This window comes from Anser anser (genome assembly GCF_964211835.1).
Source record: "Anser anser genome assembly, chromosome: 22".
NCBI classification, from domain to species: domain Eukaryota; kingdom Metazoa; phylum Chordata; class Aves; order Anseriformes; family Anatidae; genus Anser; species Anser anser.
In genome coordinates this window covers 3,921,487-3,942,755 of record NC_139743.1, presented here as the reverse complement: position 1 = coordinate 3,942,755, position 21,269 = coordinate 3,921,487, and the positions used below count along the sequence as shown (strand labels likewise).

Genomic DNA, 21,269 nt, shown 5'->3' with positions numbered 1-21,269 from the left:
TGCTGCGTCGAGCGCGGTTCTGTCAGCTGATAATTGTGCCTAAGGTTCGTACATCTGAAGAGCCAATTTTGTCTTCAGTTTAAATGGAAACGTAAATTACAGGAATGGAGAATGCCAGTATTTTTTCCCCAATTAGAGAGCTTCCTTTTTTATATATATATTTTTTCCTGTTACGACGTACTGTGGTGTTTGTCTTGAGCAGACATGGTTCCCTACAGTTGAGGTTCTCTGATGGTACTGACGTATCCTGAGAATCGTTCGTAACCCTTGTTGGTAACGTAAGCACTTCTGCATTAAACAGAGGACTTGTCCCTGCATTAAACTGCATTAAAACAGATAAGGTTAGGTGTTACGTAGATTTATTTGTGCTTCCATGGTATAGGTTCGTGTTTCAGTCTGTACTGGCATTTGTCCCTGTTCTTGGATGGCTCCAGATGGAACAGCATACAGGTGGTAAGCAGGAGTAGATTGAGCTGAGCTGAATAACTCTGCTCGTGTGGGTTGATCAGCCTCAGCTTCCTGTGTTTCTCATATACTGTTGGATAAAACAATGGCATGTTAGAGCAAAACCCATTATTTTTTTTCTTTTTGTTCTGCTTGGAATATAAAAAGGGGATGGGAGAGGCCAAGGAGCCTTGTGTGGTGTGTGTGTGTGTTCACCACCGTTAACTGCTTCCAGGTTTGTAATGCTAACTAAGGGTCGTGCGTTTCATGTGCATTAATTGTATTTCTTCAGTGTCTTTGATATTCTTAATGAGTTGGGTTGTTTGTCATGGTGCTGGTGCTGTGGGAGGTATTTTGTGACAAGGAGTGGCACAGATGGGCCGCAGTCTGCCGTTGGACTTAACCTCCCTCTCGTCACGTGCTGGAGCCGATGCGGCGTGCGCGGTGCCAGCCCACTGCAAGTCTTCGGGAGGTTCCAGTGGGACTCGGGAGTGGTGTCTCAGCACCAGCTAGCAGAAAGTGTGGGTGGAAGCTAAACACTTCGAAGGCCAGCTGGCTTTACTGCAGGAAGTGACAGCTACACCCCGAGTAGAGGTAATGTGGAAAGCAAGGAAGAACTCCTTTGCTTCCCTCATCGTACCGTGACAGCTTGATGTTTGTCTCAGTGTGACGACCATCGCTTCTGCTGACAAACTGCTGCTCTGTGCAAAGAGACAGAAACGTGGGCATCTCTGCGAGAGGTTGGAGCTTAGTCCTAGCCCTGTGAGTGATCTACGAACGTCCATGGCTGAGGTGCAGCAACACTCACGCTTTGCTTTGTGCCCTCGCTCCAGTGGCTGTTGAGCTGGGGGTGTGAGCAGGCGCTGACTTGCGCTTTGCAATACGAGGCAGTTCTGTCACAGGCCTGCTGTTTAGGTTTCTGGCAGAACTTAAGCACCTGTTGTCCTTAGAGGTGAAATCCTGGCCCGCACTAGTATTGCAGTACTGTATCCAGCACGTGAACTGAAGACTGAAAAGGCTTTTGTACACACCCGGGGAAATAGAGGGCGCAGAAAATTTCCAGTCCTGAATTTTCCTGCTCCTGAGATAGTGCCTTTTATCTGCTTTAGTTCTTGGTTTTGTTACTTTTACAGCTACTATTTACTCTCTTTACCCACAGTGCAAAACACCTAGCTACAAGTTAGCCCTGTGTGAGTGGTTGTGCCTGCTGGCAAAGGTGGAGGTCAGAAAGTTGGCTCAGAATCTCGTGAGGTATCTTTTTAGGAATTCCGTTTGTAAATTCTGGAAAACTTACAAAGCCTCTACAGCAGTCTGGGGAAAATAGCCCTGGCTGGTAGCAATATGTTCAAGGGTAACAAACTGAGCATTATTAAAGAGCAGGAGATGATGTGTAAAAGCATTGGTCAAAAGAAAGTAATGAACTTTGTGTATTTTTTTTTTTTTTAATTACAGTTCGTCACTGGGTGATCTCAGTACTGAATTAATATAGCGTGGAATTTCATTGTCTGTTTGACAATGGAAAGACAAATAAAAGCTGTTGAGTTGGATTATTCCCTTGCGGTTTCTGTAGGAGATGCCTTTGTGTACTTTGCTGATACGCTCATAAGAGAAATTCTTCATCAAACAGCTGTGAAATACTCGGTGCTCTGGTAGCTTTCCTGGGTGTCTGCAGTGGCCGTGTACTGAGGATCTGATCCTGGAAGGTGTGCGGCTTCCTGGGCTCCTGCTGGCCTCCTGGTGCATTAGTGGTCTAAGTACATCACAGTGGCTGTACGCGAAAGAAAAGTTCTTCAAGGTAACCCTTTTTAAAGGTGTGAAAGTACACCATTGGCTCAGCCTGTGTTGATTTAGGTAGTGGTAACTTTTTTAGCACTGACGAATTACTATGCCTACCTAGGTCTGTTGACCACCTAGCCCACCTTCCTGCCTCTGGCAGCAGCTGATTCCAGGTGTCTTGCATTGGATGCTAAAAACATGATTCCCCAGTAGGGGCAGTTTTTACCTGTCCTTGTTCTTGATAAATTTTCTCCTCTGGAAAATAATATTTGACATCTGGAAGAATCTCACGGAGGATGTCTTTAGCATGACGGTGAAGGCAGAATTCTGCTCCGCAGCTACTAAGCATTCTGGGCCACCATTAGGTTTTCTGCAAAGGCTGATATTGAAATGCTAACAGCGCTTATAAGATGTCTTTCTCTGTCCTTTGAAATTTTTATTGATCGTTAGACACAGCTTTAAACCTGCTTTTATAACATTTTCTTTATACTGTATGTTATTGAGTATTGCTCTGCTTATCTCCACCATAAAACAAATAATTGTAGTCTTGTCAGACAAAATTTTTGTCAGCCTCTAGCCATTTTCATTTCTAAACCCTGTTATTTCTTATCTGTTTATTTGACAGAAGATGTGATTTATTTAATTTGTTCTATACCTAAATGTCTAAAAACAGAAGTTTTGCTATTGCTTCAGAAAGTTATAGCAGGAACTATCATGGGTTTTATTGCATGTTGATTTCACTAGAGAAAGAAGCTGGGGAAAAGCTCAGCTACTCACAGAAACAAAATAAAAGCTGTATCAGGCGATGCAAAATTTGGTGTAGTTACAGTTGAAACAAGCAACTCCCAATACGGATAAAGAAGGAGATAAAATAATGGCAGTATTTTAACACCAGTCTTCTAATCAGCGGTATGCTTGTAAAAGGAATACTGTGTTTGGTTCCTATCAGTCTCCTCTGTGCCACGGAGTTTTTGCAATTTTTTAAAACAGTTTCTACTGAAAAGTCTTAATTTCACATTGTTTTGTATTGGCTGTTCATATCTTAGCAGAAAGCTCTGGATAACTGGCATTCAGACAATTGATTGCATATCTTTGAGCTCGAGCATTTCCCCCCATATAAAATGAACATTAAAACACTGTTCAGTACAGATGCCCTTTTACAGAGCTGACACTTCTTGTACAAGCAAAACTATCATATGCAGCCAAAGAACAGAAAAACGGAAATAATTAGATGCCAGCAGCACAAGTTGTATAGCGATCCATTCAGCTGTCTACCCACAAAGCACTTCCAGAGAAAAAGTTAGAGCCAAGACTTAACTTGGCAGCAGTTGCTTGATTTTTAATTCATTTAAATGATCACCCTCCCCTAGAAAACACTTAGCTAAATCTATGTTTTAAGGCTTGTCAAAATTACGCACGTAAGTTCTATTCCATTTGATAGGAACAGCTTAAAAACCCGCAAATTCTCAATTGCAGATAAGATTTTGTCAGTGCTGTAATTCAGCTAGCAGGGTGATGATGCTGGGTTTTGCCACGAGCGGGAAAGCTGGTCCTCGTGTCTCCTTGTAGAGCGAAGGGACCGGGAAAATACAGCTCTGTCAAAATAACTGGCAAATGCTGATGGTTTCGCTGTGATGAATACAAAGGGAAGGCAAGTGCTGGTGCTGGGGCAGGGACAGCCCTCCCAGCCGCACTGGGCTCCTGGGAAGGACCACGGCAGCAGAGCGGTTTTGTAGTTTGCTCCCAAGGAGCTTGCGGAGGTCTCTGTTGTGGCCTTGCGGAGACTGGGATTTACAGTTGGAGGAGCAGCTGATTTTATCCAGTTCGCTTTGCCGAAAGGCACGTTCCTGAGTGGTTACAGTCATGCAAAGCAGCGTTACTGGGCGCAGCATCTTCTGTGTCGTGCGGCAGGGTGCTGGACGCAGCCTCACAGCAGCGCACGGCCTCCCGGGTGCCTGCCACAGCCACGCGTGTAACGGGCGTGCAAAAGGATGGGCACAGGAAGCGGGTAACGATTGACCTCTGGAGGAAGGAAGGATTCTGCTTAAGGAACACCGCGAGCCTCTTCTCCGTGGGATAATTGATGTGTTGGGAGGTCTGATGGCTGCTTGCTCTAGCTGGTGCCCTGTATACCTGTATGAAGTATAGGGATTTTATTGTATGTAAAGTAACCTTATCACTTTTGTCAGTGTCCAGTTGATTTCTTTGCTCTTATTTAATTTAGTGTCATGAAACAGATAATTTTCTTTCTTTTATAAGGAATATAGTACCTTTAGTACAGCATTTCATAGGGACAGGTACTGAAGGGAGTTCTTGTCATTGACAGAAGTGTCACTGAGATCTGTCACTATCTCAGTGCCTCAGCCTTCAGGAAGTACAGACTGTTTTATTTATGTATGAAATATAATTCTCAGGGCATTCAAACTAATCTGGATGTGGTTTCTTTTTAATAATTGTTGCTGTACAAAATGTTCTTGTGAACTCTTTACACATCTGCTCTGAAGGAAACTCCTTTGGTTTTTTTCTTTTCTTCATTGAGGAGTTAATAGACTTGCAATTAGTGGCAGTATTGTGGCTGTGACTCTAATGAAGGGGGCAGTGTGATGCAGAGAAAAACCCGTTTCCTTGTTGTTCATCCTCAATTGAAGCTAACACAGCTTGGTGAAGGATTTGGCTAGACGCTTGCACTTCATGGTGCCACAGAGCAAACAAGAGAGCTATTCATCATGACAACTTTCTTGCAGAAACAAATACGGAAGGTTATGGTATCACTGCTTGTTTGAAAATGTATTTGATAGGTTTGACTTCTTCTTAATTGATACTCCAGGAAGAAGGGAGGGACTCTTTGTTGGTCACTCCCAAGACAGGTGTGACACATATTTGTGTCTTTGTGTATTGAAGGCTTTGGTGTTGCAGAAAGCTCAGAACAGTGCTAGTGCAGTCAGTCTGCACTGACCCCTGGCCAAGGAGGCTCTCTAAGGGAGCGGAGGGTTGAGGAGATGGAGCTGGTAGGGTTCGGTTCTTTCTGGGACATGTCACAGGTTCTCTTGCTGTAGCTCTCAGGAACCGGTCTCTGTTTTTTGGAGGGAGCAAAACTCTCAGGAGCGATCAAATGAAAGCGCCGTGCCCTGGGAATGCTGCGCGCGGTACCTTGTGGCGTTCTTTGTGTGCGTCGGGCTGGCTTTCCTGCGTGGAAAGCAGCGTGGAAAGCAGCCTGGGAAGCATATGTTCCTGGGAGCTCGTGCAGAGCTGCGCTTGCAGCCATCAGGAGCAGTTCTGCCTTGGGAGCTCCTTCGGTGATGAGTGGGAGACTTGCGCTGTTGGCCAAACAAGGCTTTGTTTTACGCTGCTGACATCGTTCAGCCGCGTGTGTTCTGTATGGAGTCGGTAAGGCAGGTGACATTCCGGTGGCAAGCAGAGGCACCTTGTCTGCTGGCTGTGGAGTGATGGAAGTTACGGAGAGCTCTCACAAATGCAGCTGGGGAAGATGCAGTCTTCAAGCCATCCGAGGAAGGAAGCTGAAAGTTTTGCAGCATATGCATGGCTTTTCCAAATTAGCTGGCTTTTGCTAACCGTATTTCTATTGAGATATTAATAAAGAAAGGTAATTTGCTGTCTTCATTTGATTACTGAGACAGTCCTGCTGGTTAGTTGCCTAAATATATAACCAGCTGAACTGTAACATCACTGCTTCCCTGAAAAAGCCACTTTCTGGAACGAGTTTTTAATGGGACTCATTAGAAAACAAACAACTGCATGCTATTATTTACTCTGAAATGTAAATAAGCAAAACTAAAAGCAATTCAAAGCAAACAACGGAGCTTTTCCTAGAAAAAAAAGAAAGGAAATGTCTTAAGATTCTCACCCAGTGTTCAAGAGTGATGGTTTCAGGTACTAACAGTCCCAAATCCGGATAGAAAACATCCTTCTGTTATGAGCTTGTGGAATATGCATTGATTTTATTTTTTCCTACGAAGCAGCCACGAGATGTGCTTTGCCACACTGTGTGGCTGCCTGGTTGTGACAGATGCCGGTGAAGATCTCTGCCATAGTTGGCTGTTGGGTGAATACACCAAGTGTGTCTTACCAAGAAGTAAGCGCTGTAGATGGCGTTTTCCCTTGGAACTTGAAGGCAATTTAATGTAGTTAGTGTCTCTCTTCCTATGTTTGTTTTTCTTTCTTCTTTTTTTTTTTCCATTTTGCTTTTTTGGTGGGGGGTTGGTTTATTTTATTTGTTTTGGTGTTTTTCTTTTTTGTTTGTTTGTTTTAGAAGACATAGCAAGATGCAGATGTTCAGTTAGAAGTTCTGAATTGGGAACACACTTGTAGGATCTGAAAGAATCAGATTTTGTCAGCAACTGAAAGCAGAAGCCCATGTGATATCCTTGCCTATGTAGAGCACGGTTATTTCTGATTTTCATTTTATTACAGCCCATTTTTTTAGTTAGTATTTCATTCTTTGTTATTTCTTCCTATTCAAAACAAATAAAGAATGAAGCATATGATTTACTGCAATTATTTTACCCATTAGAGGAAAAAAAATACTATTTGTCTATTTTCTTTGGTGTTTGTTTGCTGAATTGATAAAACAGTACCAATTTCTTGACACAGTCATCTTTTAATATTTTTCAAGAGACTCTGATGTGACACAGTGAACAGAAGACTAATGGAATTTATCGCTGCATTTTTTCACTCTCTTTCATTCCTGTAATACTCCTGATTGGAATGCTGCATACCTGAATGTGTTTGTTTTTTTTTTTTTATGGTGCTATTTTGATTTATGAGGATACAGGTAGGTAGATAAGGGTGTATTTTCACCCTCCTTGTGAAGACAGATTTCAGGATAATATAAAAGTACATCTAAATACGAAGTAGTTTGCTCACTTCTCCCAGAGGAAGATTCTTGGTATTTGTTGCGAAGATTTTTTTTTCTGGAAAACCTGGTGGTTTTCAGCAAGCAGCATCTGAACTTGCTTTGAAATATTTCTATTCCTGTCTGCTGCTAGTTGTATGATAGTGATCGTCAATATCGTGGCCAGACTGGAGCGTTATTGAACCTGTCACAAAGTCAGAGGCTGTACATCATACGGCAGTTACTTGAGTGACAGACTTCCTGCAGACTGCTGGTGCTTTTTTGGGCATGCAGGCAGAGCAAAGGGAGCACTGGAGTCTGAGAAAGTAAGTAAGTGGTGGAACTGTGGCCTTCACTTTTCTTCTTACTTTCAGATTTGTATCCTTGAGTCACATTGTACCGGTGAGCTGAACTAGTTCAAAGCCGTTTTGTGTCACACGGGAGAATTTGGTAAACTGTGTCAGAGCTCGGAGGAGGTGTAGTGTAGCTCTGACTTGCCTTGAAATCCGCGCCGGCGTGATGGCGTGTTGGATCTGTCAGTCATCTTTTGTTTCTTTTGGAACTGTGTAGCTAACATTATTTCCTCTTGCAGTGGGAAGTGCAGGTCTCCCTTACTTGTCTCTTTCTCTTGGCAGGCAACTAGTAATGTGAGTACTAAAAATTCAGTGCAAAATCACTGCTGAAGTCTGTGTGTGAATGCCTGTTTGTATGGAAATTGCCATCTCTGCTCGTGTTCGTTAGCTAAGCTTATTTCATGACTTCTATTTCAAACACCCTTTCTGGCTTTGTGAAATTTGCCACTTGTGAAGTGATTCCATTTAGAAGATTAGTTTATGTAACTGCATATTGCTTTTCATTAAAATTTCATGGGGCTTTTATTTAACATGCATTCTAGCCTTGTTTATATGGGACCTGCTGAAATAAAGTGGATTAGACTGTTTAAGCCATGTATAATCCATTCCCTGTGGACTTCAGAAAGACTGTTCCCTGCAGTATGTCTAGTCTTATTTTTTTTAGACTGTCTGTCCAGCTATCCATTCATCCCTCTGATGGGTTAGCAGGAGGAGGATCTTCGCATTTTCTGTAAAACAAATCAGCTGTTCCCTGACAACCAACTTGTTCCAGATCTCTCTCCAGCATACTCGATAGCTGGGTTCCAGTTTTGTTTCTTACTGAAAGCACAGTTTTATAAATGGAAGTATCACTGTTCTAGCTCTCTTGCTTCCAAGGGTTGGTTGCCATTAACACACAGGTTTTTTTTCACAGCTTTTATGTGACTGAGGGTAGGTCTTTAGTTTTGAGATGTATTTAATGGTTTGTGCACTGCGTCACAGCTAGGCATGGTGGCTCTGTACAGCAATATCTGTGTTGTGCAGATTGGTTTCTGACTTGTCATTGATGCTGTTGTTTGTTTGGTGTTTATTGTTTATGTAGTCCAGGCTTTCGTTTCCCATTCTCTTCTATTTCTGCCAAATTGCTGTGTTTATATTCAGGTAATGTCTGGGTTTTAGTTTTAGCTCTTCCTAAGGGTTTATAGTGCTTACTGAACGACGGTTCGTAGGCCACGACTTCACGTCACCGTATTTGCTTCTAGAGGGATTTTGACCATTTATGGGTTCCGCAAGTTTGTGATGCCTTATTAAGAGGACAGCAAACTGCTGCTTAGGGTGACAGCTAAAAATGATTCTGGATCCATTAAACTGTTTTGTAATACAGCAATCTTCATCTGTCTGTACTAAAACCCATTAACATTATTTGCAGCCTCAAATAGGGACTGTAGTCAGTTGTGTCATATCCCATAAACTGCGAGCTGTTTATAATACATACATTTAATGTGCATTGTTGAGACATCAGAATTAAGCTTTTCATTATGCTTGATTCCGAGTTAACATCTTCAAAGGCTAATTTGATCATGAACATGAAGTCATTAGGCTGTTATGAAATGCAGTTGGTGATAATTCAGCACAAATGTCATGATTCACTGTTTATTACGTCTTATGCTCTCGCTTTGATTAACTTTGACAGAGCTGATCATGGATGGGGTAGGAATGATGAGTATGGAGCAGCCTCTCCTTGGGGCTGGAAGGGACATGGCACAGTGGTTTTGACTCGAGCTGGGGACGTGTACAATTCTGTGCTCCACACTTGGAGATAGGAGGCCACCGCGCGTCCTGTTTCATTGGCTAAATGTATGAATGAAGCTCATCATTGTGACCGCAGGAGGTGTTACATCCTCTTCCATACCAAGGGCACTGCTCTGTAAGTGGATGGAGGTATGCAATCGAGGCACTCTGGCAATGACTTGCTCTTGCTCTGAAGTGTGTTCCATTAGGGTAACATAACTGACAAAAGGAAAAAGAAACGTAAGGCGGATGAAGGAAGGACTACCACCAATTGATTTGATGCTTTCTTTTTTTTTAATATCAACCATAGACTGGTAGACTTAACATACGATTACCATACTGATTTACACGTGCTGTCTGATAAAACATTGGTAAGTAAGCAGAAACCTTCTGAACTTTAATGGGCAACTGATGAAATGCTTATTTTAAAGCCAGTGAGTGCAGTATTGATACGCTATTCTGTGTGCTGCGTGTAAGCATTTCTTTTGATCACGTAAAGAAAGCATTCGCTTAGAGGAGCCCTATAAAGAAGGACTGATTTCTCCAGAAGAGAAGTTTTTGTAAGGATTAGTTGAGTTACCATTCACTGGGACATCGTTTTCCTGTGGTTACATTATTGCTGGTTTGGTGTTGTAGATGGGGCTGGTAAAGCACGGAGAGGCCTTCGGCAGGAGATGTGAACAGCAGACTTGGAGCTATGAGCGAAGTCTGCAAGTTGAGGTATTTAGGGCTTCTCTTTTCAGAAACTAAACTGCAAAAGAAGTGAAAGCATTCTTCTTTAGAAAATTCATGTAGATTTTAACGTAGTTTGTGGAAAATTAGGTTCTCCATGAGAGACCTAGCAAGCCTGGAAAGGTTCTGACTGGATGGAACCTTTTCTTAGCTTGCTGGCCAGGTGTATGTAATATAAGTTATGCTTCTGGAATTGATTTCAAATTAGTAAACGTAATACCAACCCCACAATGTCAAGAAACTTGGACTTGTGACCCTTACTGGCATCTGTCTGCTCAGAGGAGTTCACGCTGGACTGGAGGTGGTTTTGTAGGACTGCAGTCTTCACTGAGGCAGAATGTGCTCCTTAATTTTGTGGAGATAACTACCATGTTGTAGTATTTCCTATATGAAAACTTATTAGTGGTATTTTTGTTAAGGGGAGGAGGAGTTGAGTGGGGGAGGTATAAGAAAAGGGCCCGTGTACATCTGAGGTGCTTATTGAAACCAACAAACATAAAAACCTTAGATGCCCTTTTACTCCACCGCCATGATTTTGTTTCTGGTCTTCAAGCAAATAGAGAAATGGTGGAAAGTTGTGAGGCCGCCCTTTTAACAGAGCAGACATTTGTTGAATTTTACAGTATGAGTCTTAAGGCTTGACGGTGGAATCGATTCCTGAAGCCGGAGGCGGTTACGCTGGCTTAAGGGCTGAAGGCTTCCGAGGGACAACCAGGTCACGGTTGGAAAGGCGCTGCTCTATCAGACTGCTACCAGTAGCGTTGGGCAACGGATCTGCTGAAGGGTGGCTGAGCATGTCCTCTGTGCCTGACTTGTGCTCGGGTACATCTGCTGGCAAGGAAGCTAAGCCTGTGATAAAATGATGCTGGACTGCTGGCTACCAGCTGAGCGCTCTCTTTTCCTTTGGGAAGAAGTGCAGAGGACGTGCCTATGCGAACCAAGTTCAGCTACTTCGTTCCTGCACGATTTAATGACCAGTCACATCATGTGCTGGTAACTGTTCCATTTATAACGTGTAACAATGCAGGATCATCGCGTGAGGGTATAATTAATGTGGGATTCAGTTTTAGAAAACTGCTGCATCCATTTTGAAGATCTTTAATTATAGACACCAGGACGTTGTGTCAGAGAATAGGGTAATTCATTGCGTGTTAGAAATGTTCCCATTCCCACACAAATCCTCCTTTTTAGGGAAAAAGAAAGAAAAAAAAATTTCAGATGTGAAATCTGCTTTGGGAGAGTGCGGTGGAGGTGGTGCACGTTGCTCTGTCAGTTGTTGGTACAAGTCGAGCACGTATCGGTTGTGCGTGTGCATGGTCACTGCGCAGGGAATTGCTTTCCTCTCTCAACTGCTTACGTTAATCAGCTGTAAAAATACACTGCTCCCTTTAATGGTCCATCCACTAATTGCTGATGTGGCGTTTTGCTGCGGGGTTTTAAATCATGTCTGTCAGCTCCATTCTGATGCCCTTGGCTTTTTGTCTGTTTTTATCTGAAAGCTTTTTTCTAGCGTATTTCAGTGGCTGTGGAGAACACAGTGCTAAGCTTGGGGGAAATCCAGCTGCGGTGCTTGGGTTACCCTTTGGCCATGCATGACCTTCTGGGACCTTCTCAGTTAGGTGATGGGAAGCCCACGACCAAGTGTCAAGGGAGAAGTCCCAGACAGCACAGTGCTGGCTGAACGTCTCGGGTAGCGTTCCCCACTTTTCCACAGACGTTGACATGGAAATTTCAGACGTGGTCTTACTAAGAGTAGTAGTTCTTATGCGAGACAAGATCTGTAATGCTAAAAAACCACCGTAAGATACCAGCTGGGAGGTAGGGGAGCAGGAGGGGGCAAGACTCGACAACCTGAGCTAACACAGAGGTGCGGTGTGCAACAGTTGTCCTCGATTATGAATTTGTCTGGTGGAACAGCATGGCAGGGATTGGTAGCTGCATCGATCATATCACTCATGATGGTATAATCTGCTGTGGTAATGAAGACAATGCCATCGGTTTTGTGCTTTTATTCTGCTGCTTCTGTGCTCTTGGGACTTTAAAGATGCAGCAGGGCCCTTGGAGGAGCTCTTTGCTCCTGAAATAGTGCAAATGGTTACACATGTGTGCTAGGTGAAGGTTAATTGTCGGGTTTATCTCTGCTTGATTATTTTCAGCTGCTTTACTCTCTGAAAGGTGATAAAACAAAGTGTACAAAAATCTAGAGGCATTTTCTTTTCTAAACCCCCTTTCTCTGGGCTTCTGAAACCTATTTATGTGCAAGCCTCCACCCTAACAAAGGGCTCTTTGAGGGCCCCGTGTTAGTGTAACGTTCCCTTCTTTCACATGAAATTAAGGGCTGTGATTTACTGCAGTGACCTGCGTGCTCTCGTTTACAAATCAGTAAATTAATAAATTAAAGGACCTTGCACAACAAAAAGAATTCTGCCTGGAAGAAAAAGCCCAAAGCCGAGAGGGAGAGGAAGCAATTGATTCATTTTTTCTTTCCTTTACCCGGGATCAAGTTTATATTCAGGCTCCTAACCTTGGCCGCTACATTATTTTTCTGAAATTTTATCCAACCTTCAGCTAGATTAATTTCAAAATAAACCATGAAGAAAGAGGATTATTTTTTTTTCGGAGTATTGTTGTAAAATGGTGTGCTCGTGCAGCACAGACAGCAGGGAAGCTCCGACTGAAAATGTCTTTTTCTGGCTTGCCTGCTCTTATTTATTATGCCTGGCATATAGTAAAACTTGACTGCACTGAAAAGTAGTGGGATTGCCCTTGGCAATGTAATTCTTTTGTGTGGTGCTCTGTTGTTTTAAGTGTTTCCACTCCAACCTTCAGCGTGATGCTCCCTTCAGTGCAACGTTGCAGGCACATTGCTTTGTCATCTTTTTTTCCCTCTTATTTTTCTCTGTCCTTGTCAGTCTGTCTTGTCCTTCGTTTTACCAGAAACAAAACATCTCTTTGTGTTGTAAACGCGGTATGCCAAATACTTGGAATAACTGTAGCACCCAGAGTGAATGCAAAACATAAAAGCGACAGTAAATTCCTTTTCATGTCATCCTATAACACCAAGAATTCCCCCTTTAATAATTGGGGCAGTGGAATGATTGACCTTGTTTGATGCAGCCATTAGCTTGCTTGGCTTGGTTCAAAGTCTGCTTACATTCGGTGCTTAACTTTGCAGCCAGTCATTTCGTGTTAATGATGCTGCATTCATTAACATCCCAATGAGACCTTGCTTTTTCATGCTTTTCTTCATAGGGGCAGCTCATTCAGTTACCTGCTCTCTGCCTTAATACACGCCCGCATGGAGCACAGATTGTTTTACTGCCTTTGTTGTGGGCTCTGAAGGGAAGGGCCCCAAAACCACACGGGTTTGTCGTTTTTGGGGGTGCACTTTGCGTTAACACTCACAGCACACTCTGGCCAGTAAATAATTGGATGCTACAGTACCATTAAGAATGCGAGTTAGGGCTAGCCTTAAGATGCTGCTGTAACCGTTTGGTTTTGTTCTTCTCTGACATGTTTCCCGTAAGCTCCTAATTGGTGGCTCTTTGCAGATTTCCTGCGCTCCCTTCACTTGTTGGCAGGCTGGTTTGCTATTTGGAGGTTATCTAGTTGTCTTGTTGTGAGCGCTGCCTGATTAACAGCTCTCTTCGCCCTACCCCTTCTCATTAGAGATGAAAGAGCATAGGAAGATATGCAAGAAGAGAAAAGGAGGGCAAAAAAACGAAGATTCTGTTGGTATTTCCAAAAACTGCTGGGGTGCAGTGACAAGGTTGAATCTGGTGTCTCGCAGCAGTTCTGGATCCTAGGGGAGAGGTGCAGTGAGTGTAGAGCAGCCCAGCTTTCACAGCACGTGGATAATTTACACCGTCTGTAGCGTTCGGAGCATAATTGCATTGTCAGCTGTGTGTCGGAGTCCTGCAGCATGCCAGGTAATTGCCGGGGGCTCCAGCAAAGCATTGTTTCATATCTCAGTTCCTATTGGGGCCAGGGGGGAGACGGCGTGAGCAAGCTCCAGGGTCTTGGGTTAATAATTTATGTGTATGGAAACATGCTGCACACCAACATAGGCGAGCACGGTTGGTCCTGGAGATCAAAATCTGCTCTCCTGCCAGGGAAGCAGCAGGGGCCCTGTGGGCACTGGGCACCCTGCTGGCGGAGGCCCACTGGGCCCCTGGCTCTGCTCAGCACCAGCTGGGGGAGCTGCCCGCAGAGCCTGCTGCTGTGGACGTGTCCCATCGGTGTGCTGGAGGTGAATCGGGGGCAGAGGGGAAGACGTTTTGTTTGCTTGTGATTTTTTTTTTCTTTTTTTTTTCAGGCTTGGCTTGTTTGTATGTATGTTTTTCTTCAGGATTGGTATCAGAGATCTAGTGAAGTTGATAAAAATCAAAAAATAAAATCACAGAGTGCAAGTCCCAGGATCCAGCTCACCTTGTTCAGTGTTCTTTGTCCTCTTGGCCTCAAAAAAAACCCTTGGCATTGAGAGGTTTGCCACTGTTCTTACCGTATCACAGGACAGAAGCCTTAGTGAATTGTGCTGGGACGTGCCACTAGGAGATGCGCCCAAGCGTCTGTGGTATTGAAAATAAAAGCCAAAAGACTGGAGAGATCAGCCTGGTTAAGAGCAGAGCCAAATGAGTTGAATGCATGGGAACATGGTACCCACAGAACCTGTCCCTCATGTCCCTTGTGGCACGGTAGCCAAACAGAAGCAACAATCAAAGAGAGTTAAGATCTGGAATCATTGTGATTAAGGAAAATTTTTTAAGGAACCTTACTGGCATGGATAAAATCCAAGCATTTCTCAGTTGTTACACATGGAATTGTTTTCCTTTTGCTCCTTGAAGTGTCAGAGTAAATGGAGTGAAGTTGTGCTGGATTATCAGTGGCTCAGTTTGACCTCTGTTCTTGATTGCTCTCTATGCTAATTTCTGTGCCACGGCTCTTTGTATGTTTTCTGAGAAGGTAGCATTTCTGCTGCAAATGGCGTCGTGGAAATTAATTTGAAGAGGGAGAGGCAACGATTGAAATCTTGAACATCAGTCTGAGAGAGCTCAGTTGGGAACATCCCAGTTATTTGGCTAAGCCTTAATGCAATACATGCAGCATGTGGTTTATGCAGGACAAAGGAGAATTGGCTTTAATTCTTTCAGCGAGATGTTCATTTAAAAATAAATGACTCACCTGTGCCAAAGGGAAACGCTTATTTACTAGGCCAGCTTAGGACCAACTGGGGAGTGAGCAGAACTGCATTTCTTGACAATTTCGCCAACAGCAGTCAAGATTCTTGCTGCCATTGCTGTTCACCTTCCAGTTAGTCAGGAAAACTCAACATTGTTCTGGTTCTGAGTCACCCCTGTAAAATTTTTATATAATTTATCATATATGTATAATATCTTTTTCACTCCTGTGGTCTTTCTAGCCTTGTTTCCTACAGACGTAACGCACTTTGATGCATATGCCTCTTCCCTTTTAGCACTTTTTAACATGCTAAAACTATTTTAACCGGTTTTGGTAAGGATGTAAATATCTTAAGCTTTGGGAAGGGAAAAGCCTTCATTTCCCATTGAGAGAAAATCTGCAGCTCACTGCTTGTTTTGCGCATCAGAGAATCCATATAGGATGGAAACCTTTTGATCCGCTGACAACCAGACTTTTTGTTTCACTCCTCGCAAAACTGCTTGTTTTGTCCTATATTTTCACATTACTGAGCCAAATTTCAGTGTCAACTTCAGTTTGGTTTGGTTCCTGTGTTGCAAATGTAAATCTTGGTTTCCAGGTTTTGACAAAAATCTGGCTTTATGGGGATTGCTGTGCCCAGGGTTCGGCCTCTGTGCAGACAGGACTTGCTGCTTAGCTTTAAGTGCCCACCACTGTTGTTTCACTGCAGCTTTGCTCCTGCTCTGGAAACTTCTGGTTTGGGTGTAGGCTCCTTTCGGGGTTGATCCAAGCAGAGCAGAAGCAATTTAGAATTAGTGGATGTGTCTTTCTCTTCTGTCAAGTGACTGTGGGTAAGAAATGCTTATTATTTTACTTCTGTGGTCTGTTGTGGGCCCATGGGCTTCATACTTCTTACAGACTGTACTAGCTGCTTTTGGGGGCTGGGAGGGGTGGGAGGAGGAGGATTTTTGGCATATGTTCATAGAATTCAATTGTGGAATACAGAAATGCATTGTGGCTCAAAATAAACCCATCCGTGGCTCTTGACACTGGAAGAACGCTTTCCAGACCCACTATGGTCTGCATCGCAGCAAAGCAAGCAGTTGTTAGGAGCAGGAGAAATGTATTCAGGAGATTGCTATTCCTGCAATTTCAGGGTTGCGCAGCTGTGTAGGGAGACTTGATAATATAATAGCCAGGAGCCCCATCTGTTCCTAATAAAACATGTAGGAAAAAAATGCCGAAGTGGCAGGCAGGAGCAGTTGTATCGTGCACGCTGGGAGGCGAGTCCCAGCAGTTGTCTGCCGCCAGCTTCCCCTCCCTCGCTTTCTGTGTGCTCATCATCAGAGGAGAGCGTCGAAGGAGGGAGAAGAGATGCAGCAGTTTTCCCTCTCTCTTTCTTATTTCTACTGAGAGTGCTCATTGTTATTTACGCCCTGAGTGCTGTCTGACAGAGGAGCTGTAGGATATGTGCGTGGCTGCAGTCCGGGGAAACCAAGCAGCGAGGGATCTCTCGAAGCCCATGCAGCACTGAGCACAGTAACCCCCAGCACACGGTGGATCCCGTTTCTACAGATAAACAGTACGGGTCAGGTCTCTGCTACTGAACATTTTGCAATGCCTGGTGATTATTGTTATTAGACACAAGCAGGATCAGGTGGGAATTCTGATGGAACTCTTTTCACCTCTACAGCAGTTAAAAATAAAGCAGTATAATTTAAGGACAATGAGATTAATTTGGTAAGGAGGTATTCAGAACTCATTTGCCTTGCTTTCATGTGAAAGTCACAGACTGCAGGCAGTGGTATACTAGCTATAAATTATTATCTGTTAATTCTAGATTGGTAGCAATCTATAATAAAACTGTGATTAGTTGTAGGCAAACCAGTCACAGAAAGGATGAGAAGGGAGGGGCAGCTAGGAAGCCCATGCTTGGTTTATCATTAGAAAGGTTCGAGGAATCCTAAATATACCTTACTTTCTAAATGAGAGCTAGTGACACAGAGGACAAGGTTTTGTAAAATGTGCATCTTGATAGCCCTGTGAGCTCCAAAATTCATTAGCTGGATCCCAAATGTCCCAAGCCAATTAGTTTGCAGCAGATTCAATAGGAACATTAATCCTGCATTTCTTGTGTTCTCTTTCCTGCTCCATGATTCAGTTTGTGCACGTACTCTAAATCATGAAGGGCAAAAATTTGGGGGGGGGGCGCCAGTGTGGCTTTTGTTCTGTTTTTTGTTGTTGTCTGTGGGGCTTTTGTTTTTGTTTGTTTGTTTTTAACTTCATCACTGTATTCCAGAGGTAAGAGGTAAGTGCAGCCATCCAGGATTTGCAGGTACAATGCTTTGAGGAAGCAGTACAGAGAGGAGGGATATTAAAGGATCTCAGAAGAACAGTTTTCAAACTGAAGTCCACTAATGATCTGCCATCTTCTTGCTGGAATCGTAATAAACACTAGAATTCACAGCAAAGATTGAAAAATAACTTTTGGCACTTCGCACTGTATTTGGGGTTTGGCAGAGGCAGTTGAGCGAGCAAGTTTGGGGACGCAAATATCCTACGGTCTGAACTGGTAAAGCATTCTGATGGAACCGGACATCTCAAACCTGCTGCTTCTGCTGGGAGTAGGTTAATATTACTTCTCCATTAGACTGAATTAGCTTTGATGTCAGTTCTTCCTTCCACATGACGGCGTCTTCAGACAGTGCAAAATGGGAACATAAGGTCAGTTTTTGCCTTTCGGGGCTGTTGATCTCCTGTTGTCTCCCTGAGCCAAACCACTGTCTGAATTACAGTGGAATGTACGCTTGTCCTTGACCGTGGTGATAATGCCTTGATGTCCTGGTAATGGATGGTATGTATTGTGCTTGGGCTCCCGGGAGATGGATACTTTCAAGTCTGTTTTCATCCCGAGCTTTGATTTTGCTTTAAAATGTTGTGCAAGGTTTAGGGTCTTAATTTACGAAGTGTTGTGTGAACATGATATGAATAGCAGGTGATACTTCTGGAGAACTTAATTCATCTTGAAGGATAAATTGTCAGGACTGGAATGGACTGAGAAGTGAAAAGAGAATGAGGAATGGAGTGGTGCGGAAAAACCCTGGAAGGTGAAGACTCCGTGTTTCCTTATTCTAGAGGAATGTGCAGAAAGGCATTCCAGCCTCGTGCCTTTCCTGAAACGGCAGGTAGTCCAAATGACATATTGGTGCCGCAGTATTGCCGTTGGGAAACACTACAGCAGGCTCCTGCTCTTCTCATCACATGTGAACTCATGATTCGAGGTTTCATTAGATAAATGAAGTGTACCAGGCAGAACCTACCTTAGCTACTGCAGCAGGTCACTTCGGGAGCAGCGAGCACCCAAGTGCTCACGAGTCCTTTCAGCAGAAGGAGCCACGCAGGCTTTGCTCTGCTCTCGGTGAAGGTTACCGGTGTGGCCGGGTGAAGCCGTGAGGCACAGAGCTGAAAGCAGCAGCTGCTGGTTGCGTGGCTCTGACGGTGAGGAATGGGACCCAGGAGACCGCCCTGGTACTAACGGTGTGATGTGAGCACCGTGCAGCTTCCCACCATGCAGATATTTAAGGAAATGCTTTACTGTCTTGGCTTTTACAGTCTGTGGTGTATCAGCTCTGATCCTAGCTCCAAGGACGTGGAAATGCGATGGTATAATTGTGAATGAGATCCCTTTGTAATATGGACAGCAAGCCGGTCCATCTGTGGTGGATGCGTGTCATGAATGGCTGGCTGGCAGAACAGCAGAGCTCACTGGAGGCACAGGAAAATTAGGTTAAAATTCATTGAAATTAGGGCACTTTCTTAATCTGTCATGCAATATCTGAATGGCCCAATCTGTGAGCAGGTGGCTTCTGTGCAAAACTGAAATGGAGGGAAGGCTGCTATTGTTTGCGCGATTTATGGGATGTTCCCCAGGTGTCTGTGTCTGAAGAAATCAGGGATGTGCTCGAGAAGCAGCTGGCGGAGGCACTGCTCGTGCTCGCTCCCTCTCTGCTGGAAAGCAGAAGCAGCCATTTGGGGAACTGACAGTAAATGTTCTCCTCTCCGATGAAGTGTTTGTGCCTTCTAATAACCAAGGGGATGTGCTGATTTATTTTTTTATTCATTTCCCCTGTTTGGCTTAGAAGTACCAAGCACTTGAACTTGTAGGACCCAAACTGCTTTACCTGTATACATTAGGGCCCAAACTAGCCACAGTTAATGATGGGTCCACTCAACTAAACCACTGCTGACAGATTTTGCCTTTCTTCCTCCTCAGATCCTTCAAAGAAGGAGATAAGCTCAGTGATTCTTTCTGGCCTTAAAATCTATGGGCTTAAGAGGAGAAAAATGTGTATTTACAGTTTGTCTTGGTGCCATCTGGGACGTTTTTATGGGCAGTGACAAAGGATTATTTTGTGTGCTTGGTTGGCAAAAGATGAGGGGAAGAGGCATAAATATCCTTTTTCCTTTCCTGGAAGATCCTTTGCAGGATTTCTTTTCTTGTTAAGTTATTGGCACTGATGGTTTTTTTTAGTACTTTTTTTGCCAAGTCTCTGAAAAGCTATTCTTTCTGACTGACGTTAATTACAAATACTTCACGGGAAGCATAAAATACAGAATTGCATTACCACGCTGGATGAGTTGAATTCCAGTCCTTGACTGGGATCGCCGTACATTTCATGCTCTTGATGCAAATGTAAGAATGACTTTTTTCGGCATGGTCTGTGGAGCTTGCACCATCTCAGCTGTGACAGGACATGCACTGTGGTGCTAGTGCCTGGTTGTAAAACAGAAGTCCAGCCACGTTGCATTGGAGATACCTGAGAGCTGGAGGGGACGCATCATGCGGCCGGGACAGTGGCCATCAGGGCTGAGAGATGTTCACTGTGGCTGAAGAGCTCTGTTCAAGGAACAGGCCGCCTGCAGAAGGGGTGGGTTGCAATTGATTTTTGGGTACTGCCTGAGCAACGGGATGAATGGGGACTTGCTGTGCTGAACGTCGTTCCTGCCCATTTGCTGCTGCTAAAGAACTGCTGGGGCATAGCTCATCCCATCACGGCTTGGATTCTCCTGCACCCTTTTCTCCTCTCTGGCTCCTTTCTGGCCTTGCCCCCAAGTGTCCCCAGCCTTGAGTTGTCAGAGAAGGCTGCTGCCCACGGCGGTCGCAGCAGCGCACGCAGCAGGCTGTCCCGTGCCGTGGGTTATACGCTCCCTCTCGTGGCTTGCTCAGGACGGTGCCGCAGAGCACAGGTACGCGGCGGAACACCAGTCCTTGCACCAACATCTCCAGCTCTTGTTTCCATTACTGAGCTCCCACCATTTCAGTGATAGATACACACGTGGAAGCAATTACTCTGTCCTCACAGCTCCCTCCATAAACTGCGTCTCTTTTCTCTCTGGATCACTGGAAGTGTCTGTGGAGGAGTGTGGGTCGTATGAAATAGTTTCTGGGTGGGAAGCGGAAGCTGCCTGGACCCGAAGACCTGGCTTTATTGCAGGGAGGGCTCAGTTTGCTGCCCGGAGCTGTTAACTGCTGCTGCTGGGGCTTTCAAAGTAGATTGGTAATGGAAATTATTGATCACCTCTGACAACTTTATTGTATCCATTTAGTTTTTATGTAATGCATCATCCTCAGTGCTTTGCGAGAGCTGGCTGATGCCCCTCGTCCCTGTAGTGTCTGGCTTTCTGCACGTTACAGCTCCGCTGTTTCTCGGTCTGAAATGAAAGCACAAGTCAGATCGGTAGAGACTGACTGACCTGTGTTCATCTGTGACTCATGTTGCTGGTGATTATTTGCATAGCTGTGGTTCTGGGTAAGGTTAGGAAATGAAATACTGAAACTCCATCTATGAAAACAAACATTGGCTTTTGATGATGGAGATAAAAGGCAGGATATTGTATCTGGGAGAGTCAGACGCTCGCGCATCTCACTAGTCCCTGGGGACTTTTATAGTAAAGAGCAATTAATAACGGTAACAATTATTATAAAAGCTTTTTTAGTGGTACATTATCTTTTGCTACTTGAATCACGGAAGTGCATTGATACTTAGGTTTATTCTTTCAGCAAGACTCTGCGTTGATTACTTTTTCTTTTCTGTGTGTATGATTTTCCTCTGTTTGAGGGCAGTTGCATTCTTCTTGTACTCCCAGAGGACATTTGTCTTATTTCTTCAGAGTTTTCTGTTCTG

At 44.1% G+C, this 21,269-nt stretch overlaps 1 protein-coding gene across 7 annotated transcripts in view; it reads left to right on the top strand.

Moving 5' to 3' along the window:
* The window catches only part of NCAM1 (neural cell adhesion molecule 1), a 125,701-nt gene that overhangs the window by 32,947 nt on the left and 71,485 nt on the right, over nt 1-21,269 (top strand). The window lies entirely within an intron of this gene.